General features: G+C 38.7%; 1 protein-coding gene and 1 long non-coding RNA gene across 3 annotated transcripts in view; one reads left to right on the top strand and one right to left on the bottom strand.

Moving 5' to 3' along the window:
• The window catches only part of LOC131440470 (putative uncharacterized protein DDB_G0292292), a 153,593-nt gene that overhangs the window by 15,767 nt on the left and 111,782 nt on the right, over positions 1–26,044 (top strand). The window contains exon 1 of one of the 2 annotated variants that reach the window (XM_058611773.1): positions 7,992–8,212. The exons of the other annotated variant lie outside the window; for it this stretch is intronic. The gene's annotated coding sequence lies outside the window, so the exon portion shown is untranslated. Of the gene's footprint in view, positions 1–7,991; positions 8,213–26,044 lie in introns of those variants that run through there. 2 annotated transcript variants of the gene reach the window in all.
• On the bottom strand, positions 15,770–25,942 carry LOC131440471 (uncharacterized). The gene is made up of 3 exons (XR_009231396.1): positions 25,764–25,942; positions 25,423–25,602; positions 15,770–15,991 (listed from the first exon to the last, which is right to left on the bottom strand). It is a non-coding gene; the product is annotated as an uncharacterized LOC131440471 (long non-coding RNA).

The raw sequence follows: 26,044 nt of genomic DNA, 5'->3' as shown, positions 1-26,044 counted from the left end.
AGGACATAAAACGGGTCTGAGAATTGAGCTCGACAAGCCTTTCGAAGTTTTCAATCACCATCGGATTCAAAATATCGCATCGGATTAGCAATCGATATGAGAGGTCCCAAAATCGATTTTTCAACGGTAAGACGCCCGCAAGCACTTCGAGACTCATCGTATGAGTCGACTGCATGCAACCTAAGGAAATACGCAAGCAACGATACTGTATTCTTTCCAGCTTAATGAAATGCGTATTCGCGGCGGAGCGAAAGCAGAAACACCCATATTCCATTACGGACAATATCGTTGTTTGGTACAGCCTAATCAGGTCTCCTGGGTGGGCACCCCACCAAGTTCCGGTTATTGTACGAAGAAAGTTGATTCTCTGCTGGCATTTCTGTTTCAGATACCTAACATAACATCCCCAGGTGCCTTTGGAGTCGAACCAGACCCCGAGATATTTAAATGTGAAGACCTGAGCTATGTTTTCACCCCCTAGTTGAAGCTGTAGTTGTGCTGGTTCTCGCTTCCTTGAAAATACAACCAGCTCAGTTTTCTCCGTAGAGAACTCGATACCCATCTCAAGAGCCCATCTTGACAAGTTATCGAGGGTATCTTGTAATGGTCCTTGAAGATCGGCTGCTTTGGGTCCTATAATAGACACAACGCTGTCGTCGGCAAGTTGTCTTAGCGTGCAAGATGTATTGATACATTCATCAATGTTGTTTACGTAAAAATTGTATAAAAGGGGGCTTAGGCATGAGCCCTGAGGAAGACCCATGTAACTGAATCGTATTGTCGACAAATCACCATGCGCGAAATACATGTATTTCTCGGACAATAGATTATACAAAAAGTTATTCAAAATTGGTGAAAGACCATGCTGATGCAACTTCTCAGATAGGATGTTTATTGAAACTGAGTCAAAAGCCCCCTTGATGTCTAAGAAAACTGATGCCATTTGTTCTTTACGAGCAAATGTCATTTGAATTTCTGTTGAGAGCAACGCAAGACAATCGTTCGTTCCTTTGCCCCTGCGGAAACCAAATTGTGTATCTGAAAGTAAGCCATTAGTCTCGACCCAATTGTCTAGACGAAACAGAATCATTTTTTCGAACAACTTCCGGATACAAGAAAGCATGGCAATCGGCCGATACGAATTGTGATCGGAGGCTGGTTTTCCTGGTTTTTGAATGGCGATAACTCTTACTTGTCTCCAGTCATGTGGGACAATATTATCCTCAAGAAGCCTGTTGAATAAATTCAATAAGCGTCTTTTAGCAGAGTCAGGCAAATTTTTCAACAAGTTGAATTTAATTTTGTCTAACCCCGGAGCTTTATTGTTACACGACAAGAGCGCAAGTGAGAACTCTACCATCGAAAAAGGTGTTTCGTTTCTGTTTGATGAGGCGACGCGCATGATCGTCTGTTCCGGAACAGAGTCAGGACATACTTTTTTAGCGAAATCGAATATCCAGCGGTTAGAATATTCCTCGCTTTCGTTCATGGTGTTTTTGTTGCGCATTCGTCGGGCTGTGTTCCAAAGAGTGCTCATCGATGTTTCTTTTGTTAATCCGTCAACAAACCGTCGCCAGTAACCTAGTTTTTTTGCTTTAACTAAGTTCTTCATTTGCTTTTCTAGCGCCGCGTAATTGCGATAATTATCAGGTGTTCCATATTTTCTGAACTTTTTGAATGCTAAAGATCTTTCCGCGTTCAATGATGAGCACTCTTTGTTCCACCACGGATTGGGAGAACGGATGTTAGTTTTCGCGCCGGGTACACGTTTCGTCTGAGCTTGAATCGCGGGGTCGAGAATCAAGCCAGCCAAAAACGTGTACTCTTCCTCCGGAGGAAGTTCCTGTGTTGTTTTGAGTTTCTCAGACATCGAATTAGCGTATTCTTTCCAATCAATATTTCGTGTGAGGTCATACGAAACATTGATTGTCTCCGATGGTCGTAATCCGCAGGTGATTGAAATTACGATAGGTAGATGATCGCTACCGTGGGGATCAGGGATCACCTTCCACTTGCAATCCAGCCGTAGTGATGTCGAGCAAAGGGATAAATCCAGCGCACTTGGTCTTGCTGGTGGTGCAGGAATCCGTGTCATTTCTCCCGTATTAAGAATTGCCATATTGAAGTTATCGCAAAGATCATAGATCACGGTTGATCTATTGTCATCATGAAGACAACCCCAACCCGTACCATGTGAGTTGAAGTCACCTAAAACTAACGTTGGTGCGGGAAGGAGCTCAATGATATCGCTTAGCCACCGATGCCCAATCGAGGCCCTTGGAGGAATGTAGATGGAAGCAATGCAAAGGTCTTTGCCTTTAATTCTGACCTGACATGCGACAACTTCAATACCTGGTATCGATGGGAGGTTAATTCGGAAGAAGGAATAGCACTTTTTGATCCCCAAAAGTACTCCTCCGTAGGGATCATCTCGATCCAGGCGAATTATGTTAAAATCGTGGAAGTTGAGGGTTACATTTGAGGTCAGCCAGGTTTCACACAAAGCAAATGCGTCGCATTTCAAACTATTTAAAAGAACTTTGAAGGAATCAATTTTCGGGAGGATACTTCCGCTATTCCACTGTAGTACAGTGATTGCATCCTTAACCTCGTTCGATGTATTAGCCATCAAAGGATACAATCTCTGAAAGGAGGGGCCATTTTGCAGTCAACTGCTTCAAAAATGCTTTAATTGTTGGCATAAATGTCATCAACAGACTCTTGAGAGGATCAGTGACGTTGAAGGTTCTAAGAATCCAGTCCACAATGTTAGAGAATTTCAGTATTCCAGCACTTGATTGATTCTCAGTTTGTATTTTAGGGGTACTCGGGGTTTTTGGTGTACCGGGAAGTGCAGGAAACTCTTGGTCTGATGCTAAGTTCGCTAGACCAGGAGCCTTTTGCTTCGGTTTTTGGGAAGCACTTCGAGTATTTGTAATTTTTTTGGTCCCCGCAATGGATATCCTTGGGCCTTTACAAGGCAGTTTAGGAGATGAGATCGTCCTTCTTTTCCTAGAACCGCTAGGCATAGTAAAGGATGATCCCTCTTGAGGGTCATCGGAATCATTATCGTCGGTAGGCAAACAATCAAAGAGATTCATCGATTCGACAGGTGGCATGGTGTTCTTCAGCATCTCTGCGAAAGTTCGTTTGGAACGTTCTTTAAGAGATTGCTTCAATTTTTCTCCGCGCAGTTTGTACGCGGGACATGAATTCAATTCATGTGGGTTTTCCCCACAGTAAAGACACTTTGAAGCTTTTTTGCCACATGATTCGTCTGCATGTTCCCCTCCACATTTAATGCACCTTTGCTTATTGCCGCAGTAGGTGGCTGTGTGACCCAGCTGCTTGCAATTGGTACAATTCATTACCCGCGGGACAAATAAGCGTACAGGTAAGCGAACCTTGCCCAGAAGGACGTAATTGGGAAGAGCAGATCCAGCGAAAGTTACCCGAAATGAGTCTGATGAAGAATAAGTTTTTGTCTTATCTTCTGCAATTTTTACTGAACTCAATTGCTTGCAGTCCAGTATTTTAACATTCTGAAGAGCAGGATCTCTGAAACAGCCAACCCCACTCTTCAGAAGGTATTCGCAGGTCAAACTCGCCTCACTAACCACGCCGTCAATCTCCACTTCCCGAGCTGGTATGTAAACGCGGTAATTCCTCGTAAAGGCCTCATGGCGAACGATCTGATTTGCCTGCTCGAGGGTTTTCACGACAACTTTCAACTTTTTCGCTCGAACTTTTGCTATCTGGATAACGTCCGAGTAGTACTTAGCCAGCTCACTTGATATTTGCATCAAATTGAGTGATTGTTCTTTTTTGGACCGGAAGTATACCACATAGGGCCCCGCAGAACCGGTTGGCCACACGCGTGTGCGAAAGGGGTTATCAGGGGAAGATAAATTATCCAGGAGTTCTATGCCATCCATTTTTATGGAGAGATTATCATTTGAGGGAGGACGCCCTCCGCCCTCGTTCATAGTAAAGTAAACACACGCTTTATGGAGATATGTTGAGATAAACGGGTAGAATGATAAAAACAAAACACTAGGATTATACTTAGCTAGACACCACTAATCCAGTTCAAGGTCAGCAAGATGATTGTCTCTGCTGCTAGTGTGCGGAACCTTCGCACGGGAACAATCACTAGCACCGCAAACAAAGAGCTAACCCTCTTGGATACACAATAGAATAACGGCAGTTTTTGATGATAGGCACCGTCTGATCACTATTATACTAGTCTGGTAAACTATCGAATGTGTGAGAAAAAAAACCTTTAGCAAGGAAAAACACACACGGCACTGCTTAAGAGCACGAAATAACGTCCGATCGATCCGAGAGATGCGGTACGAATGCGACGAAGGATTAATATTCTGAACCATGTAATCAAATAAAGGACATAAAACGGGTCTGAGAATTGAGCAATACGCAAACAACGATACTGAATTCTTTCCAGTTTAATGAAATGGGTGTTCGCGGCGGATCGGAAGCAGGATTGATTTCTCTCCAAACTGAGAAGGTCTGATGCAGGTCAATATGAAAACACATAAAGAACGTCGCAATCATATAACACATGGATCAATAAGTCCCGAGACTAAAGCAGAGATGGCGCTCGTAGTAAACTAGTAACCACGTCTTTCTAGAGTACTAACCTTTGCTTGAAACGCGTCAAAATTTTAAGTCGATCCGACCAGAAACAGCTGAGTTATCGAGGTTGGAGTAAAGTCGTTTTGTAGTTTGTTTAATAAATGGAAAAAACCGAGTTTCGTGTTTTGATAAAACATTATTTTTTAATGGGTAAAAACACCGTGCAAGCGAAACAATGGATTGAAAAATGTTATCCGGACTCTTGTCCATCAAAAGCAACGATTTGTCGGTGGTTCGCCGAGTTTAAACGTGGTCGTACCGACACAAATGACGCGGAACGCTCGGGTAGACCTGTGGAGGCCGTTACACCGGAAAATGTGAGTGAAGTGACAAAAATTATAATGAAAGATCGTAAAGTGAAGCTCCGTGAGATTGCTGAGATGACACAGATATCATATGGAAGTGTATTTACTATCCTTCATGAAAAATTGAGCATGAAAAAGGTTTTTTTCAAGTGGGTGCCGCGATTGCTTTCGGTGGAACAAAAACAGCAATGAACAAAACAATGAAAACAATGGCGAAATTGAACGAATTGGGCTTTGATCTGCTTCCCCACCCCCCATACTCGCCAGATTTAGCCCCCAGTGACTACTGGCTCTTGGCTGATCTTAAAAAAATGGTCCAGGGAAAAAGATTTGGCTCAAATGAGGAGGTCATCGCTGAAACTGAAGCTTATTTTGAAGCGAAAGATATATTTTTTATAAACATGGTATTGAAAAATTGGAAAAACGTTGGAACCATTGTAGCACCCTAAAAGGTGATTATGTTGATGAATAAAAAAAAATTGCAAAAAAATGTTGTTTCCATTGTTAGTCTCGGGACTTATTGATCCATGTGTTATATATACGGATCCGGAAGTCGGGTTCGGATGGAATTTAAGAATTCCGTATGGGACCACAGGACCTTTCATTTGAACCTAAGTGTGTGAAAATCGGTCGCGCCATCTATGAGAAAAGCAAGAAAACATATTTTAATATTTTTGAACATTTTACCCCATAACTCAGGAGCTGGAAGTCAGATCAAAATGAAATTCAGGAATTTGGTATAGGACCTAAAAAGCTTTCATTTGAATCTAAGTTTGTGAAAATCGATTCAGCCATCTACGAAAAAAGTAGGTGCACTTATTTTCACAATTTTTTTCACATATTACCCCATAATTCCGGAACCGGAAGTCGGATCCAAATAACATTCAAGAATTTGTATAGTATTACAAGACCTTTCACTAGAATCTAAGTTTGTGAAAATCGGTTTAGCCATCTCCGAGAAAAGTTAGTGCAAAAATAAAACATACATACACACACAGACATTTTGCGTACTTGACGAACTGAGTCGAATGGTATATGACACTCGGACCTCCGGGCCTCAGTTCAAAAGTCGGTTTTTACAGTGATTGCATAACCTTTCTATATGAGAAAGGCTAAACGAAACTTTTATTTTGTTTCATATTTTACGTTTCGTCTTCAGCTTACAGTGCATGGACAGTTTATGTTGCGCTGCTTTATTTATTTATTTTTTTATTGATTTCGTCAAGCAAATGTAGACTACATATAAATGGTTTACAATGTTTACTTAGATACTACGCATTATTTCTACGACTAAGCTGTAATTTCATTTCATTTTTTACATACCACGGTCAAGATGTTCACAATATTGATTGTAGTGGCGCATAATTCGATTGATTGGGCTATATTTTGCATAATTTGTTCTAGTGTTTCTTTCTAAAAATAATTTCCTGGTTCGTAATTGACGGCTAGGTGTATAAAAATTTAGTTGCGATAATAAAGAAGGTGATTGAATGCGTTGAGAAATAATGTCGCTGATAAAACAAAGCATTGCAAGGTCGCGGCGTTCTTTAGGTGTTTAAATATTGATGAGCATGCAGCGTGCTTCATATGGTGGTAGAGGAAATGCTGTCCAGTTTAATTTACGAAGTGCATATAAAAGAAATTATTTTTGAATAGATTCGATGCGTTCTTCGTGAATAATATTATATGGATGCCATACTAGGCTGCAATATTCCAAAATAGGTCTGACATATGTAGTGTATAATAATTTAATTGTGTATGGGTCCTGAAAGTTATGACTGAAGCGTTTAATAAAGCCCAGCATGCTATTTGCTTTATTAATTATGGTATTGTAGTGTTCCACAAAAGTGAGCTTGGAGTCTAAGATTACGCCTAAATCTCTTACAATTTTACATTTTTCTACAAGTTGATTTCCTAGATGTATGTTTGTGGATATAGTTTCATTTTTCCTACTGAAAGTTATTGAGTTACATTTTTTTACATTGAGTTGGAGTAGACTTTTGCAGCACCAAATGTGGAATAGATTGATTTCGTTCTGGAATATTACAGTAGTAATGGTATGTCAATACGGTCGAAGGCTTTGCTAAAGTCAGTGTAAAGAGTTTCTACGTAGTTTCCGGCGTCCATTGCATTCAGAGTGAATGTCATAAATTCTAAGAGATTTGTTGTAGTTGAGCGGCCTTTAAAAAAGCCATGTTGTTTGTTTGTTATTACATTTTTAAGTTGATGAAAAAGTTTTTCGTTTACAATTTTTTCAAATAATTTTGGAATGCATGAGATAATGGCTATTCCACGGTAGTTCCGAATGTTAGATTTTGCACCAGATTTAAGTATTGGTACAAGAAAGGAAGATTTCCATGCTTTAGGAAAAGTACATTTATTAAGTGATAAGTTAGAAAGTAGTAGTAGTGGTAGTGTAAGTTCTTCAGAAAGATTTTTTTTAAATATTGGTGGTATACTGTCAGGTCCATGCCCTTTTGCGGCGTCTAAGTTTTTCAGTGCTGTCGAAATGTCATGTTCTGATAGATAGTTTACAGAGATGGAGTTGGAAAATGCAGGTATGAAAGAGAAGTATTCACGGTCACGGTCAGTTTCTGAATAAGATGTATATATTTACTTCTTGAAAAAAATTCGCAAATTGATTGCAGATATCTGTACTATTTTTCCCTTTTTATTTCTCTTGATTATGTTACCTTTTAAGAATTATGTTACCTTCTAAGACGAGTTGATTAAACGAACTGCCACCGGACCACCCTACTGTTCCCACCTTGCACCCACTGATAACGACACACGCTCCCGACACGGAACATTCGGCGACAACGACAACGATAATAATACAAGTGCGCACGGGAGAGAACGAACCAACGCGGCTGATGAATACGATTTGATAAGGATCTCGCCTGTTTTATTAGCGCAAGGAAAGAGAAGTCTAGTGGGTGGAAGACGGGGAGATGGTTTACGAATCGGTTCGGTATCGGGGCTTCGCTCTCAGCACTTCGTCCGTCTTGGGTTCTGTACTGGCGGCGCAGTGTTCGTTACTGGACGCAAAAATCCCTTTCGGAATCTGGAATACTATCAACATCACCTATTCATCTATTCTCCCAAGAAACCCAACAAGTGTGAACAGGCGGAAAAGGCTTGAAACATATGTTACATTGGCGATTGTCGAAAATTTGTGTAATTCAGTGTAAAATGCTTATGTGATCACCGGATAGTATAGTATCGCGCGCAAAAACTGAGATGGTGAAAGAACAGTGAGTAAAAAATAGTGTCAATAAATTGCATTCGCTCAGGTGCTATTACAGGTGCACCCCTTTTCAGTAAGTTCTGAACGATTCCGCAAGTACGGTGGCCCCGACTAGGGAAAAACGGTAGATAGCGAGATAAGGGATCTTGCGACAAAAAAAAAAACGAACCGTCAGCACATAAACATATGGAGTTCTGCTGACTGGCAAAGATAACAGTCTTTTTTGGACAGAATTTCGTCTCGTTATCTGTTTGCACATGGGGCATGCTCAAACAAGGTTCTTGACGCAATTCGTTGAGTAGTAACGTTGTTTCCATATGGCGATGGGAGTTGACAATTAAGAACATATGGAAATTCTGGTAAGGGCGAAAAGATGACTTTTTTCGTGGTGCGACTAGGTAACGGAGCTTCTACTGAACTGTGGAAAGAAAAAGAAGCCATCATAAAAACATAGAATAGAACAATACAATATGGTATTTAATGTTTTAATAAGCAATAAGTTAAAAAATTTTCCAATAAATTGGTTGATCTTTAATGCTGTTCTCAGGCTCATTACGAAAAATATATAAATTTTGTGAAGCAAATTGGCTCGATATTTGCGCTCAAAATTTGAATTCATTTCCAGGTTGCATTTTCAAAGACATCTAATATCCAGACGGTTCCAATTTGGTTTTACTGTCGATTAATATATCTAATATATCGTCATTTAGGCAACCGGAACATAATGGTTTTGTATTAATAAAGCAATGATGAAAATAGACCTGCGCGCCGAGGTAGAATAACATGAGCGGCAGTGTAGCAGATTTTTCGACTGACAGCGGCGGTGAATCGACGTGACATCGGTTGCAAGTATTCGATGGTGACGTCGTATGGCTTATACAATACTGTTGTGTGTACTATTTGATTGTTTTACTTGTTATACTAACTTTATGGTCGTCTAAAAAAGTCACTTCTTCGGATATTTGGTTATAGTTTTCCTAACGTTATCAAAATATTTTTTCTAACTCAATTAATGAATTAATGACAGCTTTGATTACATAAAAAGCGAGCAGTTCCAAGCAAAAATTCTTCTGAGGATATGAAAGCTCCGAAATCCACCCCTGAAGCACAAACAAATAAACGTGTGATTTGATATAATTGGGACCACTGTGCGACGATGTGTTTTGTTTTATATCCATCGTATTGTTCAATACACATATCGCAAACTCAAGAACGATCTGCTTTCATGAAAATGTCATACCGTGGAGGCTTAAGCAATAGCACACATGAACCTACTTGAAATGAAATACGCTGCCTTTTGATTAATGTCTCGATACCTTTTCGAACTGTTGAATGGTTTCGGCTGCCGAGACATGTTTCCTAAGATGTGCTTTCGTTAATGCCCAAAATTCCTCAATTGGTCGAAGTTGTGGGCAATTTGGTGGATTCATGTCTTTTGCGACGAAAGTGACTTTTTTGGTAGTATACCATTCTACCGTTGATTTCGAGTAGTGGCAAGAAGCAAGATCTAGCCAGAAGACAACCGGATCCTTGTGGCTTCGAATCATGGGTAGAAGTCGTTTTTGTAAACATTCCTTGATGTATATTTCGCTGTTCATTGAAGCAGTGGTGATGAAGGGTTTCGAAATCTTACCGCAGCTACAAATTGCTTGCCAGACCATAGCTTTCTTACCAAATTTTTCGATTTTAATCGATGTCTCGGACTGGTTTAATACTTGCCCTTCTCGCATCGTCTAATATTGTGGTCCCGGCAAGGATTTGTAATCGATTTTCACGTAGGTTTCGTCGTCCATGATTATGCAGTTCAAATTTCCAGCATGAATCGTATTGTACACCTTCCGAACCCTCGGCCTGATCGATGCTTCTTGTTTCGGACTACGTTTTGGTTGTTTCTGCTTCTTATAGGTTCGAAGATTCAAACGTTCTTTAGCACGAATAACATTTAACTTCGAAGTGCCCACTTTTTCGGCCACATCTCGAACTGAAACCTCCTTCTTTTACTCAAACGCCTTCAGTATACGTTTATCCAACTGGGGGATAGTAGGACCTTTTTTCGACCCATTTTCGGTTTATCCTCAAAGGTGTTATCCTCACCGAACTTCCTGATTGCATTTCGCACGGCTTTTTCACTTACTCCTTCAATTTTTGCTATCTTTCTCAGTGACAGTCCGCGTTCTGTGCACCATTTGTACACAATTTTTCGACTTTGTTATGCTGAAAGTACACGCATTTCGAAACAAACTAATGAAAACGAATAAACAACTGCACAAGTGGTTAGAGAAGAGTGTAAACAACAGGACGCAGCCAAAAAAAATGACAGATTCTGAACCATTGCGAAATGGCAGCGATTTTTGGTTGCGTTCATACTTTCTGGGACAGTCTTTAAGGTGTTTTCACAGAGTAAAAAAAGAATTGTAACGATCTCAATGTGATTATCAATCGAGGCTAAAAAATTAGACATATTAAACTTAAAATGCAATAATGTAATGCAATATTGATCAGCTTAAATGAATACTTCGATTCTGATTCTGATAGGAAATTATTCATCTTTTCGTGTAATATTACAACCTTTAGAACGACACCAACTCATTTGTGATATTACATTAAAATTTCTGCTACATCACTACTCACTACTGATATGCAACGATTACGATATAATATCACAACAATCTTGGTGTCGTTCTAAAGTAAAGCATAATTTCATATCAGAATCATGTACAGTATTCAGTTCAGGCGAGCTTGAGCTTGAGCTTGAGCGACCACCCCTGGTTGCTACTCCGTTACTGATCGGGATTAGCTGAAATTGTGCAGGGAGTTTTTAGATGATCCGACCTGGGACTGGTAAACCATCCTACAATGTACATCTTCTGGTAATCCCAGAACTCATTGATCAGTACCGGCGCCGGCCAGGCCCGAACGTAGATCGTCTAAGGAATGGGAAGGGATGTTAGTCCAACACTTGTTGTTACTAGAGGCCGTATATACTACTGCGCACTCCACAAGTGTCACGGGAAAAGGATATTTGTTAGTAAAAATTTCAGTATTGGTTTCGCGCACGACTCAGTATGTTCCGGATTCAAGATGCTCGGATGTACCACTAAACTCACTGACTTTCCGAGTGAACGTTTCAACAATATCCTTATATCTTGAAGTCCCGGGAAGTCTTGATTCACAGCTCTTATTCGAGAAAACTGAAGAAAAATTTGCAATACTATCGCGTAAAGAATAAAAACTTCCATATTTTTTTATAAATGAAATTACAAAATAAACGAGTGAATAGGATTTAGACAAAACAGTTGATTAATTGCATTGACATATTCTAAGCAGTTGTTATAAAATCATTTTAAATCACCAAACAAAGATCAACAAAAGTTATTTCCACTTTATTATTTTAATTATTTATAAAATTAATAATTGGTTATATTGGTTGATCTGGGCAGTCGGCTACCGAGAAAAATATAAATTTATGGTTTGAAATATTAATATCAAGTGAATTTTTACTATGTATCCAATATACCGATGTATGTTATCTCTGCTTATAATTTGCAATATCAACGGAACTGCGCATTAGATGATTTTTATCATTCAATTTACAATCCTGAAAGACAATCAATAACATGGAAGAAGAAAACATTCCAAATAAAACTTTTCTCCGAAGCTAGACGGAAATTGATAGGTTGAATGAAGAGATAATTTAGTAAAATAGAGTAATCAAAAGTGAAACAATGAAAATATCTAATAACTGAAAGGAAAAATAAACTCCTGCAATTGTCGCCTTTTACGACATGGAAGCAGGAACCCAAGGGATCTATTCTTGGTTCATTTTTTTCCGCCGGATTCCACACGGCATCTAGGCTGGTACTGTCCGGAGAGAGCTAATAGGTACTATCAATCTTCTAGTGGACCCCAGCCCCTATGTACAGTATTCAGTTCAGGTGATGTAATAAACTCAATACGTTATTTCGATGAAATAACGTGTGATTTATCTGCAATATTTCTTGAAAACAGAAAATTATTGCATTTGATATTTAGTACGTCTAAATTTTTTTCATATCAATTGATAATCACATCGAGATTGTTACAATTCTTTTCTTGTTGTGCATAAATTTGTTGTGCCACCAGTATATTATTTACCACAAGATTTGCACTTCGCCTTTCGCGACTTTTGGTCCACGTCAAAGAATTTTCGCACGCCACTTTGTGTTGATTTCACATTTCACTTATTTTCTCAACAATATTCATGTCATAACCTTTATGTCGATACACGAATACTACACTAAAAGCCAATTCCTATCGCTATTATTCCATCTCTGTTAGGCGCACTGAAAGAGAGTGCAATGAGTGTGAAAAATTGAAATGATTGAATCCTCTGAGAGTATGACCTTTATGTGCGTGTTTTGCACTTCGCACTCTCTTTCAGCGCATCTGTGAGACGAAGCGAGATTGTCGAGAACGAATTTCATCGACGGCTAGTCTACGTCATACCAATACATGCGCGGGCTTGGCACTTCGTCGAAGCAGAAGAAATAATAATGTTCCATCGAGGCAGATATAGCGTGATGCCTTTTACGCAGCCCACCTGGGCTCGATTCCCAACCTCACACATACGGTTAGAAATTTTTCTGGCCCGAAGAGGCGAATGACCTTAAGGTTAAAGCCTCTATACATGAAACGAAAATGTAATGGGAATTGACTTCAATCTGTTGCGTTACTATAAGTATCGAGACCAAAAGTATCGATACTAACAGTATCGCTCTGATGCAATATCGATACCATAAACACCCAAGAGTAAAAGAAACATTCGGTATCGGACATCCCTACCACACAAGCATTTGTTTTAACAAGATTTTCAGCGCTCGCAGAATTTCCCGAGATATCTGATAAAAATTGTGAACAGGCGTCCCGGAAAATGTGCTCTTCATGATGGCTCGGACATGTCTGATAGGGATTTTGTATCGACAAAGATCCAAACGTCTTCATGACCGACTTTGTAAAATTTGATCCTTTACTACATTCAAATTCTAGTTGAAATGTCCCAGGCAACCAAATCTTCGTTGTTTGACAAGTTAAATCTTTGCTTCACGCAGGCGTAGAGTCGGGTTATTTGCAAACATCTACTAGACAAACACGAATCAAGGCAAACAGAGTCTGGGTTCGCGTGTTCGATGTTGGTTGGTTCATAAGCTCGAAGAACCCCATGGGACTTATCCTCGTAGTTTTTGAGTGTTATTTCCTAAATCATGTAAAAGGATAATAATTGTTTTTACAGTTTATAGTTTTCCACATAATTTCAATAACTATCTAAAACAACTCCGAAGGAATCAAATCCATCGGACCAATCGTTTCATATAACTTTGGGAAATGTTCAGGAAATTTTTACTAAGGTCTTTCTCATATGTTAGGCTAGAATCAACATGGACAACTGGATATATAAAATGTTCATTTCGTGGTGAACAATGCTTATAATAAATTTGAGATAAATAAAAAAAAACAAAAGTAAACAAACAATCCTGAAGTTTAAATGGAATCGGTCTTATATCCTACATCTATGAGCTATAGTTCAATCAATTGAAAAATTTCGATACGGTAAATATTTATACACTTTAGTAATTTAATTACTTATTAGAATCAACATCAACATCAACATAATTTAGTCCAAATGATTATTTCTAAGAATATTAAATAAAAATTGATCGTATGACACGGCGTAATAAAATCCCGATGACACTCTAATGAAGATCATCTGCAGGCCTGTAATTGCACCATTGGTTCCATAACTTCGAAAAAACCTAGTAAATGAAGCGACGCAGTTCATGCAAATTTACGTGGAAACATTCAATATTGTGTCTAAAATTCCATAACATGAAATTCACTGACATAAAAATATCAATCCTGGTAACGACCGCCGCGACTTGAACCGAGAATCATAAGATCACAAAGTACGTCTGTTAATCGACTGAGCCACATAAGCATGCATCTGCTTGGCTGGTAAAAGGTACATACAAATATATGCATACAGTCGCAACTGATAACATAGAATGCAAGTTACAGTCGAAACCAATAAAATTCATGTTAATCTAACATTAAGTCATTACAAGAGAAATTTTACTTCATTTGACAAATTAAGGCTTTATGAATTGTATCGTATGAGGGATTAAGTCACCTGTACTGCATCGGTGATACTTCGATAAAAAGGACGATGTGTGCTAAAGACCGTGGCGTTTTGCTCGATGAGCAACTAACATTTGAGTAACATGTTAGCTACATTTTTTTTTCATAAATACGTTTATTTCATAGGCAATATACATAAGTTTTTCTTCGCCGTGGCATCCACAATACATAGTAGTTTAAACCTAATACATTTCGAATATCATATTAGTATGTTGGTACTCATTAGTTAATCTAAACACTGTTTTTATCAAGCGAGTTGCTATTTTAAATTACAATAAATAAAAAACATTTATTTTGTACATGATCTTATAACTATTTCAGGTTTGTTTGTATCAGTTCACCACTTATATTCAATATCCTATAGTTGGCTATTGGTTGAACTCATGGAAGAGAAAACAGTCTAACATAAAATAAAATTTAAATTGGAACTCCAATGGATTTAATGAAATGATAAAGAAGTTTCATGCAGGGTTGCTGAAATTCGCCTCACGCAACTCATTAACGTTCATCGCCTGCGAACGATTCAAGAACGGAGACAGCAAAGCATGTAATGCCGGACGAGGCAAAAGCTATGCTCAATATGTGACTGCCTGAGCGACTCGCAAGAGAGAAGAGATCTTGCTTTTCATGCTTGTTGCTATTCCGCCGTGAGCCATTCTCTACCATTTCAAGAGCAGGTATCATCAGGCACGAGTAGCGCTTACATTGAGTCAATTTTTGACTCACTGCGAGTCAAAATGCCAGCAATCATGAATGCAAGTGTACAAAAAAAATTGAAGACAAAAATTAGCGATGCGATGGAAGCAATTTTTTATTTTGCTTAGTTTAATTGTCTCGTAGATATTGCCCTGATAAAAAGTGTGCGTTGAACATCACAAATTAGCTTGGAAAACTTTAAACGTAATATCATTACTTATTATTGGAAGATGGCGAAACGATTGGGTTGGATAAAAATTAAACTGATAAATAAAACCGATAGTCTACTTCAAAACGTCGTTTAAAATCGTATACTAATGTACATATAATATACTTCCTACTGCAATAAAACTAATGAAACAGTTTATTCAGATTTCACCGAATACTATTCTCACGTTCGTACTCCGTGCTGTTGAAATTTTGCGGCAAGTAATGGCAGATAGATTTTAAAAAAGCTGGAGTTGAATCACCTGAGGGCAATCACTTTTGTAAAGTGAAAATTTTGCAGTTTATATGGCTTATATAAGAAATAAAATAAAAGGAATTATTTTCCACATATAACTGTAGCAACACTTTTGATTCTCTTTCGGGTTGGTTTGATATTTATTTTATTTATGATTTTGAAAATGGACTGAAATATCTACAGTGATATTTTTTAAATCACATATGATTATGAATGATCAAGTCCAATACGCAATATCAATATGCAATGCAAATAGAGTGACAAAAATATATTCTGAATATTGATTATAGAGGCAAGTCTAATCTTTTAATTCCAGGGATGATTTATTTTCTCATGTTTTTATTATATTAAACACAATTTAACGCTTCTTCGCATAGATTTGATTTATAGAAGTAATAGGAGTGCAGGGTTTTCCACAACGTTTGAACCTACTGAGACGCCATGTAACTGCTTGCTCTGCAAAAATCAAAGCAATTAAGAAGAATGGCTAACAAAGAAATAGTCATTACTAACTAAATACTCATTCAGCATCTTTTACCATACATCTACGCAAATTATCGATTAGAATAACTGTACTACGATCAGGAAATTAAGACTTTTAAATTGAGAATCACGGTTGTGGTTCCGGCCAACTGCCACTTGATGTCGAAGCATTTTGTAAAACGCAACATAAAATTGGAGGAATAGATGTTCCATTGAAATTTACTTTTGCATTTTTGTATCGCCTTATTAACTTAGTCCTATTTTAATGCATTCATTAAATTTTTGCATTTAATATTATCATTTTTGGAGTTTCACAAAACTATTGCCTCGTAAGTTTTGCTTCCAAAAGCAAACAGCAAAACAATAACGTAATGTGATATCAGTTGAGAAATTGATGAGCTGAAATCAAATTAAGATTACAATCTGATATTGCTGTCAAAAATGTATTGAAAATAAAATGTTCTACAATTGACTCCCGAAGTGATCGGTTTAGCTTTTTTTTAAAAAAGAACATCCGCTTGAAGAAATTGTAAATTCAATTTCATAACATTTTACAATATTCATATTACAGAGGAAACGATTTCAATTTGAAAAATAACACAATCCGCGTGGTTTATCGATTTGTCAGGTAGTGCGATTTAGAATTTTTGTTACTCATATCACACATTCAGTTTTGAAACTACTCATTGTATTATTTACCTTAAAACTGTGTTGAGCAAAAAATTTTTTACGTGAATACTTCAAGGATCACATACAAAGAGTCCAAATGAAATATAATTCTGTTATCACATAATCAGGAGATAGTAGGAGAATATATGATCAAGAAAAAAAATATGCATTTAATTCCACTTTATTTAACGTCACTAATGTCACGAGACAGATAATTTTGTTGTGTTTGATTGTATGATACTTGATTTTTAGATATTTATTTCGTTATTGGAAACTGCGGAAGGTCTTCATTGCACGATTATCAATGGCACAGTTTCCAACAAGTAACTGTAGAGAGTTTGTTTGTTTTTGATAATAATAGAAATATCATTCTTCAGTAAAATCTTATGTTGGCCTCCAAATTAGTGCCTTATACAAAATTATAGAAGTTCTATTTCGGTTTTAGTTTCTATTATATTGTAGCTCTATATATTGAATAGGCCCTGTATATTGAATGTGACGGAATTATTTGGTGTTTATGGTTCTTCTAGTATTTGTACGAACTGATAGTGCTTATCATCAAAGTTGGTCTCAACTTTTTTGGTAGTTGACTTGGTTCGACACAACTTGTCTCGAAGTCAATACAAATACTATTAGTTTATTATGAATGATTAACATGAAATTAAAAGCAATCATCACATATGTTTATAATTATTAAGGAAACGATCGTCGAATGGCTTTGTAATCGGTATATAAATAGTTTCACGATCATGAGAAACAATAATAATTGACAAAAACTTGGGACTATTACTTCTCAGGCATAATAAACAACCCTACATTCGACCGAATGAAAAATACCAATTTGGCATTTCGAATGAGGTATAATTTGTTTGGAAAAGTCGAACTCGATCGAAACACAAAATGAATTTATTATAGAACTACGGAATAGGAGTGAAAGTTACATATTTACGACACACAAAAACGCTCCATTAATAAGCCTTTACAGTTTGATGTTTAATCAATAACATATTCTGGTAGGTATCAAAGTTGTCCCTAACGCTACAAATCACGATTAAAGTATAGCAAACACCGAAGAAATGTGCAGTGAAGACAATTCAAAAAGATTCGACATCTTTCTTATAAGCTTTATACAGGAATAAAATTTTATCCTGGGCGGTCATTCAGTTGTACCGCCATACGTCGCAGAGAACGAATCACCGTGAGTAGAAAATTCGACTCAACGCGAGTCATCATCACCACCGAATAGCTTTCTACCTAAATGCTTCGAAACGAACTCACTGTGAGTCAACAGAGTGCATATAAGATGCTTGCTTGCTTTGCCAAGCGGTTCAATTCTCTGAGTGGAAGAAAAGAATGAATAAAGCAGACACGGAATATATACAAACTGCTCGCCGCACGGGTAGAGCATCGCCGGTGAAGAGAATAGTTCACGAGTAATGTTTCATTGATAGGATCAGCAACCTTGGTTTCATGTATGGAAGGTCACGACAAGCAAGAATGTCGCAAACTGGGACATTGGATAGTCTACCTTGGGTACGCAAGGAATTTATTAGTTGAGATCTGACATCACGAAACTCCACGCATGTCCATACAACATGGTCAATATCGCGGTAACCTTCGCCGCAAGCACAATGATTAGTCTCGGAAAGTCCAATTCGAAGGAGATGTGCATCTAACGTGTAGTGATTGGACATGAGTCTGGACATCACACGAATGAAATCTCTACTGACATCCAGTCCCCTGAACCATGCCTTTGTGGATATTTTAGGAATAATTGAGTGCATCCACCGACCCAGATCATCTTTATCCCAAGAAGCTTGCCAGCTGGCAAGTGTTCTTTGGCGAGACGCGCTATAGAATTCGTTGAAAGCAATCGATCTCTCATAAATCTCACCCTCAATAGCACCACGTTTGGCTAAACTATCGGCTCTTTCATTGCCTGGAATGGAGCAATGAGCCGGAACCCAAACTATTGTGATTTGATAATTATTATTCAATATGACGTTCAGGCACTGTTTTATTTTTCCCAGGAAAAAAGGTTCATATTGGCAAGCAGCGTTTGAGCGAATAGCTTCAATTGCACTCAGACTATCTGTGAAAAGAAAATAATGGTTTGGAGATAATGTGACGATTACACTCAAACTATAATGAACTGCTGCTAACTCTGCTATATAAACAGATGCAGGTTCTTGAAGCTTGAATGAGGCCGAAACATTATTGTTGAATATACCAAACCCAGTAGCCTCTTCAATTCGTGATCGGTCCGTGTAAAATATTTTCTCAGAGTCAATATGCCTGAACTTACTTGTAAATATTTTTGGGATTTCCATCGAGCGTAGGTGTTCCGGGATTCCACGCACTTCGCGCTGCATGGATGTGTCGAAAAATAAAGTTGAGTCAGGGACATTTAGGAGGCTGACACGGATAGGAATATATCTTGATGGGTTGATTTCCTGTGACATATGGTTAAAATATACTGTCATGAATCTTGTTTGAGATTGAAGCTCAACTAGCCTTTCGAAGTTATTAATAACCAGGGGATTCAGTACCTCACATCTTATTAGCAGTCGCGATGAAAGCTCCCAAAATCGATCTTTTAATGGAAGAACTCCCGCCAGAACTTCAAGACTCATTGTATGTGTCGAATGCATGCACCCTAAAGCAATTCGCAAACAACGATATTGAATTCGCTCTAATTTGATAATATGAGAGTTTGCAGCGGAACGAAAGCAAACGCATCCATATTCCATCACTGAAAGTATCGTTGTCTGATACAATTTTATTAGATCTTCCGGATGAGCACCCCACCAAGATCCTGTTATTGTTCGAAGAAAATTTACTCTTTGTTGGCATTTTGTTATCAGAAACCTAATGTGTCCTCCCCACGTGCATTTGGAATCAAACCACACCCCAAGGTATTTGAAAGTCAAAACCTGTTGGATCATTCTTCCCATCATATGAAGCTGAAGCTGCGCGGGATCATGCTTTCGTGAAAAGACGACCAGCTCTGTTTTCTCCGCAGAGAATTCGATACCCAGATGAACAGCCCAAACGGACAAGTTATCTAAGGTATCTTGCAATGTTTTTTGCAGATCAATAGCTTTGGGTCCAGTAACTGAAACCACGCCATCATCTGCCAATTGTCTTAGTGTACATGGGGTTACTAGACAGCTGTCAATGTCATTCACGTAAAAATTATAAAGGAGCGGACTGAGACATGATCCTTGCGGTAGACCCATGTAGCTAATTCTGAATGTTGCCAAATCGCCATGTGAAAAATGCATGCATTTCTCTGACAAAAGGTTGTGCAAATAATTATTTATAACCGGTGGAAGTCCATGTTGGTGGAGCTTGTCTGAAAGAACATCAATGGAAACTGAATCAAATGCTCCTTTAATGTCTAAAAATACAGATGCCATTTGTTGCTTTTGAGCGAGGGCAATTTGGATGTCAGACGAAAGTAATGCAAGGCAGTCATTCGTCCCTTTATTTCTACGGAAGCCAAACTGAGTATCAGACAACAACCCGTTCGTCTCGACCCAAGTGTCGAGACGTCGTAGAATAATTTTTTCGAACAATTTTCTGATGCAGGACAACATCGCAATGGGTCTATATGAGTTGTAATTGGAAGCTGGTTTCCCCGGCTTTTGAATGGCTATAACTTTCACTTGCCTCCAGTCAGGTGGAACAATATTTTGCTCAAGAAACTTGTTAAACAATTCCAACAAACGTCTTTTTGCGAGGTCGGGCAGATTCTTCACCAAGTTGAATTTAATTCTGTCCAACCCAGGAGCGTTATTGTTACAAGACATGAGTGCTATGGAAAAATCCATCATTGAAAAGGGGCTATCAATTGACCCATTATTTGGAAAAGATTCTCTTATAATGCTATGCGTAGGAACAGAATCTGGACAAACTTTCCTCGCAAAATCAAATATCCATCGGTTCGAGTATTCCTCACTCTTATTTCCTACGTTACGATTCCTCATTTACCATTTATATTCATATGGAATATTAACTGAATTAGCAATACCAAAGAGTGCTCATTGAGGTTTCTCTTGACAAACCTTCGACAAAATGTCTTCAATAGCTACATTTCTTGGCCCGAAGTATGCTCTCGTACTTGGTTTCTAAAGTCAAGAAATTTTCAAAATTCTGAGGAGTTCCTCCTCCTCGTTTTAAAAACGTCTTGAAAGCATTTTGTTTCGCGTGCTTAGCATCTGAGCACTCTTTGTCCCACCAAGGGTTTGGAGGCCTTCTGTTAGACGATGGACCAAGAAATCGTTTGGTTTGGGCTTGTTCTGCGGCCTCCAGAATCGAACAAACGAGGAAGTCATATTCTTCAAGTGGGGGGAGCTCTTCCATTGAAGTTAAGACACTTGAAATATTACTTTGGTATTTAATCCAGTCAATATTTTTTGTCAAATCATATGGAATATTAACTGAATTAGCAATGCCTTTGTTACTGCTAATTGAGATGATGATTGGTAAATGATCGCTACCGTGTAAATCAGGAAATACTTTCCAGGTGCAATCTAGTCGAATTGAAGTCGAGCACAGAGATAAATCTAATGCACTTGGACGTGCAGGAGGTCTTGGGATCCGTGTCATGCTACCCATATTTAGTACCGTCATGCTAAAATTGTCGCAAATATTATATATTAGAGATGATCTGCTATCATTGTAAACGGAACCCCACATCATTCCGTGCGAATTGAAATCTCCTAAAATCAAACGTGGAGCAGGAAGGGCTTCAACAATTTCATCAAGCTGTCGTTGTCCAACTTGAGCTCTTGGAGGAATATATACCGAAGCAATGCAAATGTCCTTTCCTTTAATATGTTAGCTACATAATTGCAAAAGCTTCCCGATGCTTGGAAGTTGTAATGAGGATAACAAAAAAATTAAAGATATTTACTTCCGCAAAACTGTGTACTGTTCGCTGATTTGCTCTATTCTTGAATATTTCTCAGTGGTATGGAACCCTTACTACCTCAATGGTGTCAATCGGATCGAATCGATACAATGTAGATTTATTCGTTTTTCACTGCGCCAGTTGCCTTGGAACAATCCACAACAGCTCCCGAGCTATAAAAGTCGAGCGACGTTGATTGGAATTGACTCACTGCAAGTTTGAAAAGGATGACAGTTATGACAGTTTCTCACATTTTAATTGATAGAAACGATTACCCGCACTTCTTAGTAAAAGTTCGACCACGTGCTGCTCATAACAGTTTGATCCTTAGCTTGCCATTTCGTCGCACTAGTCGTATTGGACACGATGTTTTTTTCGTGTGAAAGTTATGATCGAACATTTCTGAGGATTGAAAATCATTCGTCAGCAAAAATTAACAGTAGGCGTTGCCGGAATACGGCATCATCTATTTTCCGGGTTATGTTGTAAATTTTAGCAAATGAAAGTCATGGCTCGGCAAGAAAAAAATTCACGTCGTTAAAGTACAGCCAAAATATCAGTGGTCCTAGATGACTGATTTGTGGGATTCTACGTCAAGCGCAAAACTCATCAGATACACCAATTCTGGTGACAAGATGTCGGTCGCTTAGGTATGACTTAATCCAGTGGAGTACGTTCGATCCAAAATTGAGTTTGCCTAGTTTTGCGATAGCGATAGAGTGATTTATTTTATCAAAGACTGCTGAGAGATCCGTGCAAATGAGGTCTGTTTGACAATCAACGGGCATAGCATTTGTAACATAATTTGTAAACGATAGAAGATTTGTAGCAGTAGAACGTTTTGGCTTGAATCCATGTTTAGTCTGGCCAATATACTGCATCCAATGGTAGAAAATTGGCTCAAGAATGATCATTCCAAAAAGTTTTGGAATAGCGAAATGCAATCCCACAGTAGTTGTCCAGGCTTTTTATTTTCTTTATTATGAACTGTAAACGTAAAAGAGGGCTTCCACAGAACGGAAAATATCCCGGTAGTTGGTGATATGTGGAACAAATACCTGAGAGGTGCTGGTGAACTGGTAGAGCATTTTCACAAAACAGTCACCGGTATACCATCTAGCCCTAGGGAGGTGCTAGCTTTGGTTTTACCAATCGCCAACAGAACGGTGTTTTCGTCTAAATTGTTCGCCTTTAAGGACTGATTCATTAATGGTACATTATGCACAGCAAGAGATACCTGAAGCGGCAACAATTTTTCATCAGATATAATACTAAAACCAGTTTTAATCCACCTAGTGGTGTAATGATGCCTTTCTCATACACAGGGTCCGGCACTCGAAGTGTAACCAGTTAAAAAGGCCATAAATTCAGTTTGGAAAATTACTTTTACTTAATTCAAAGTACAAAATGTGTAAAAATAATACAAAATTCAGAATCAATTCACTTTTGCTCGATATGACCACCTTTTGCCTTGACTATGGCCTTGAGACGGTCAAAAAACGAATCGCAAGCTGCCCGAATGTGACTTGCAGGTGTATTTTGGCCCACTCGCGGACAATAACTTTTTTCAGCGCCTCGAGACTGGTGTATCTTTTAGTTCGGACTTTGCTCTCCAAAATGACCCAAAGAGAATAATCCATTGGATTCACATCTGGTGAATTCGAGAGCCATTGTGTGGACGTGATGAAGTTCGGAACGTTGTTTTTCAGCCATTCTTGGTTCACTCGAACTTTGTGAGACGGTGCCGAGTCCTGCTGAAACGTCCATGGTCTGCCACCGAAATGTTTGTCTGCCCACGGCTTCAAAGCAACCTCCAGAATACTTTCCCGATAATATGTCGCATTTACCTTGACGCCAGGCTCGATGAAAACGATTGGAGAGCGCCCATCTGTGGTTACAGCGGCCCAAACCATTATCTGTTGCGGGTGCTGCCTCCTGGTGGCCAATCGATGACTCAAATTCTCGTATGAACGGTCGGTCAAGTAAACCCTATCGTTTTGAGAGTTTACGAATTGCTCAACTGGAAAAATTTTCTCGTCAGAAAATACAATGTTCGGAAATTGACCGCTTTCGGCCAAACGAAGCAACTCCTTCGCTCTCTCAAGTCAAGATTTTTTTTTCGCGTTCACTTTTGGCAAAATGCTTTCTTGCGCTTGTAAACAATACAACTCCGAACTGTCATTTAGCAAATTCTAGAGAACTGATGCCCGTGCGTCAGCTGCGCGAGCGGTCTGAAGTTGGTTACACTTCGAGTGCCGGACCCTGTAAATCATACTATCATATATAAAACTGTGGTATTCTTCAAAATAATTTTCTTCGATTCTTAAAAGAATAACCGAAATCGGTTTGTTTGACCGTCTACTGATGAAAACTATCAATTAGAAAAGATTTGAGGTCGATTTAGAATTTTTTTTAAAGGTTTTTCCCCATTTTTAGTGATGGTATACAATTTTTAACCCACTTTGCCTTATATTTTCGGATCCGGAAGTCGGATCCGCTTGAAATTCAGGAAATACGTATGGGACCACAGGACCTTTCATTTGAACCTAAGTTTGTGAAAATCGGTCGCGCCATCTATTAGAAAAGTTTGAACACATATTTTCATTTTTTGCACATTTTACCCCATAACTCCCGAACATCCAAATAATATTCAGGAATTTTTTATGGGACCGCAAGACCTTTCATTTGAATCTAAGTTTGTGAAAATCGGTTCAGCCATCTCCGAGAAAAGTTAGTGCAAAAAAACGTTACATACACATACGCACATACACACACAGACATTTTGCGTACTCGACGAACTGAGTCGAATGGTATATGACACTCGGCCCTCCGGGCCTCGGTTCAAAAGTCGGTTTTCACAGTAATTGCATAACCTTTCTATATGAGAAAGGCAAAAACTTCTGGGAAAATAATTGACAAAACTTCTGCGGACACAAATCTGTGGGTTCTGCGTAACGCATTGACGAAATTAGCGCAGAATCTTTCCCTTGCTCGTCGACATAGCTCCAGAATTTCTAAGGATCCGACTTTAGTTTACATTCCGTAAATAACTAGCACTAGATAGCGCTTCATGATCCTTCTGTACGTGTGGTTTATCTGCACATCATTTTGCCGTAGGACAAATCCTTCATGCTTAGAGTATTGCTTGCATGCTGCCCGTTTTATTGTTTTCAGACATCTCAGCTCGATGGATTGCTAATTCGGTTTGGTTGACTTCCGACCGGATTGCTTAGGCACAGAGCGATTGATAACTTAGCTCATAGTGTTAGAAAAAGTCTATACTGCAGCATTGACATCGTCATTGTTGAGAACATCAGTGAAATCTATAATATTCATGCTTTTATTATGTATGGGAAAAAGTAAATCTTTTTAGCGGAATTAGAATTGGATCAAAAAGCATTGGACAGTACATGCTTTGTCACTCATGTGGAAAAAATTATGATTCGTTGTAGAAAATTGTGTAGGGTCCATACCCCAGAATTAATTTTCGTTGGAACTTATTCTCAACGCAAATGAGAATCCAAGAAATCAATTAATTTGAAGTTTAACGGTGAAGTTCCTAATCCGTCCAAATTAGTTAAATGTGATCACTTATATCTCGTTTTAATTTTTGTGTCTCGATCTAGTCCCTTGAATTGCATTGAAACATTACAAGAAAATAATGATTGGTGGCTGGTTCTATCATTGAAAGTTTATAAATTTATTTGGACACACACACATTGCCCTCGATCGAACACTCGCTTTGATGCCTTTTCGCACACGCATTAAAACAAGTCCGTGTCCCGCAACTCGTTTCAATACCATCTGATGATGGGCTTACCGTGGCCAGAAAATCCATCCGATCGTCCAGCCGTATACAAACAGTTAGGCTTTTTCTGATTCACCTCCCTCACGCGTTCCGCCAATTCAACTACCGCCCTGCACGATAACTTCTCGGCCGTTTCTCAGTTTACCTTTGCCAGTTCTCCTAAATGAAGTCAAGTTTGAAGTTACCAGCCGACTGGAAAGAGTAAAATATAAATCCAAACCATAAGAAAACGCCTGAACCAACCAACGGAAAAAATATTTAAATCATTTCTTTTCTTTTCGTCGATTCTGCTTTGTCGACTTTCTTCGTGCTCCCGAGGCAAACAAGCAAGAAAATTTCTTTTTCGACCTCACCGCATCTCGACCGCACACCGTAGCACCGCTTGAAAGCCTCTCAAATGCCACCGCAAATCCACACCATTGCAATCCCAGAAGGCTGTTAGTATTTCCGCCCCGATGATCGCGATCATTCTTTGATCTTCCCTTTTGGAACTTTCTTCGCGCTGTCGCATTCGTCCGAAGCAGAATATTCACTCGCTCTTCTACTCTCCGACGGCAGACTATATCGCCAAGTAAAGTACAAACGCACAACCAGACTCGGCAAGCTATTCGTGAATGGGTGGTTTGTCCCCTTC

This window comes from Malaya genurostris, chromosome 1, assembly GCF_030247185.1.
Source record: "Malaya genurostris strain Urasoe2022 chromosome 1, Malgen_1.1, whole genome shotgun sequence".
Lineage (NCBI taxonomy): Eukaryota > Metazoa > Arthropoda > Insecta > Diptera > Culicidae > Malaya > Malaya genurostris.
The sequence above is the reverse complement of the archived record's forward strand: the minus strand, read 5'-3'. Positions and strand labels throughout refer to the sequence as shown.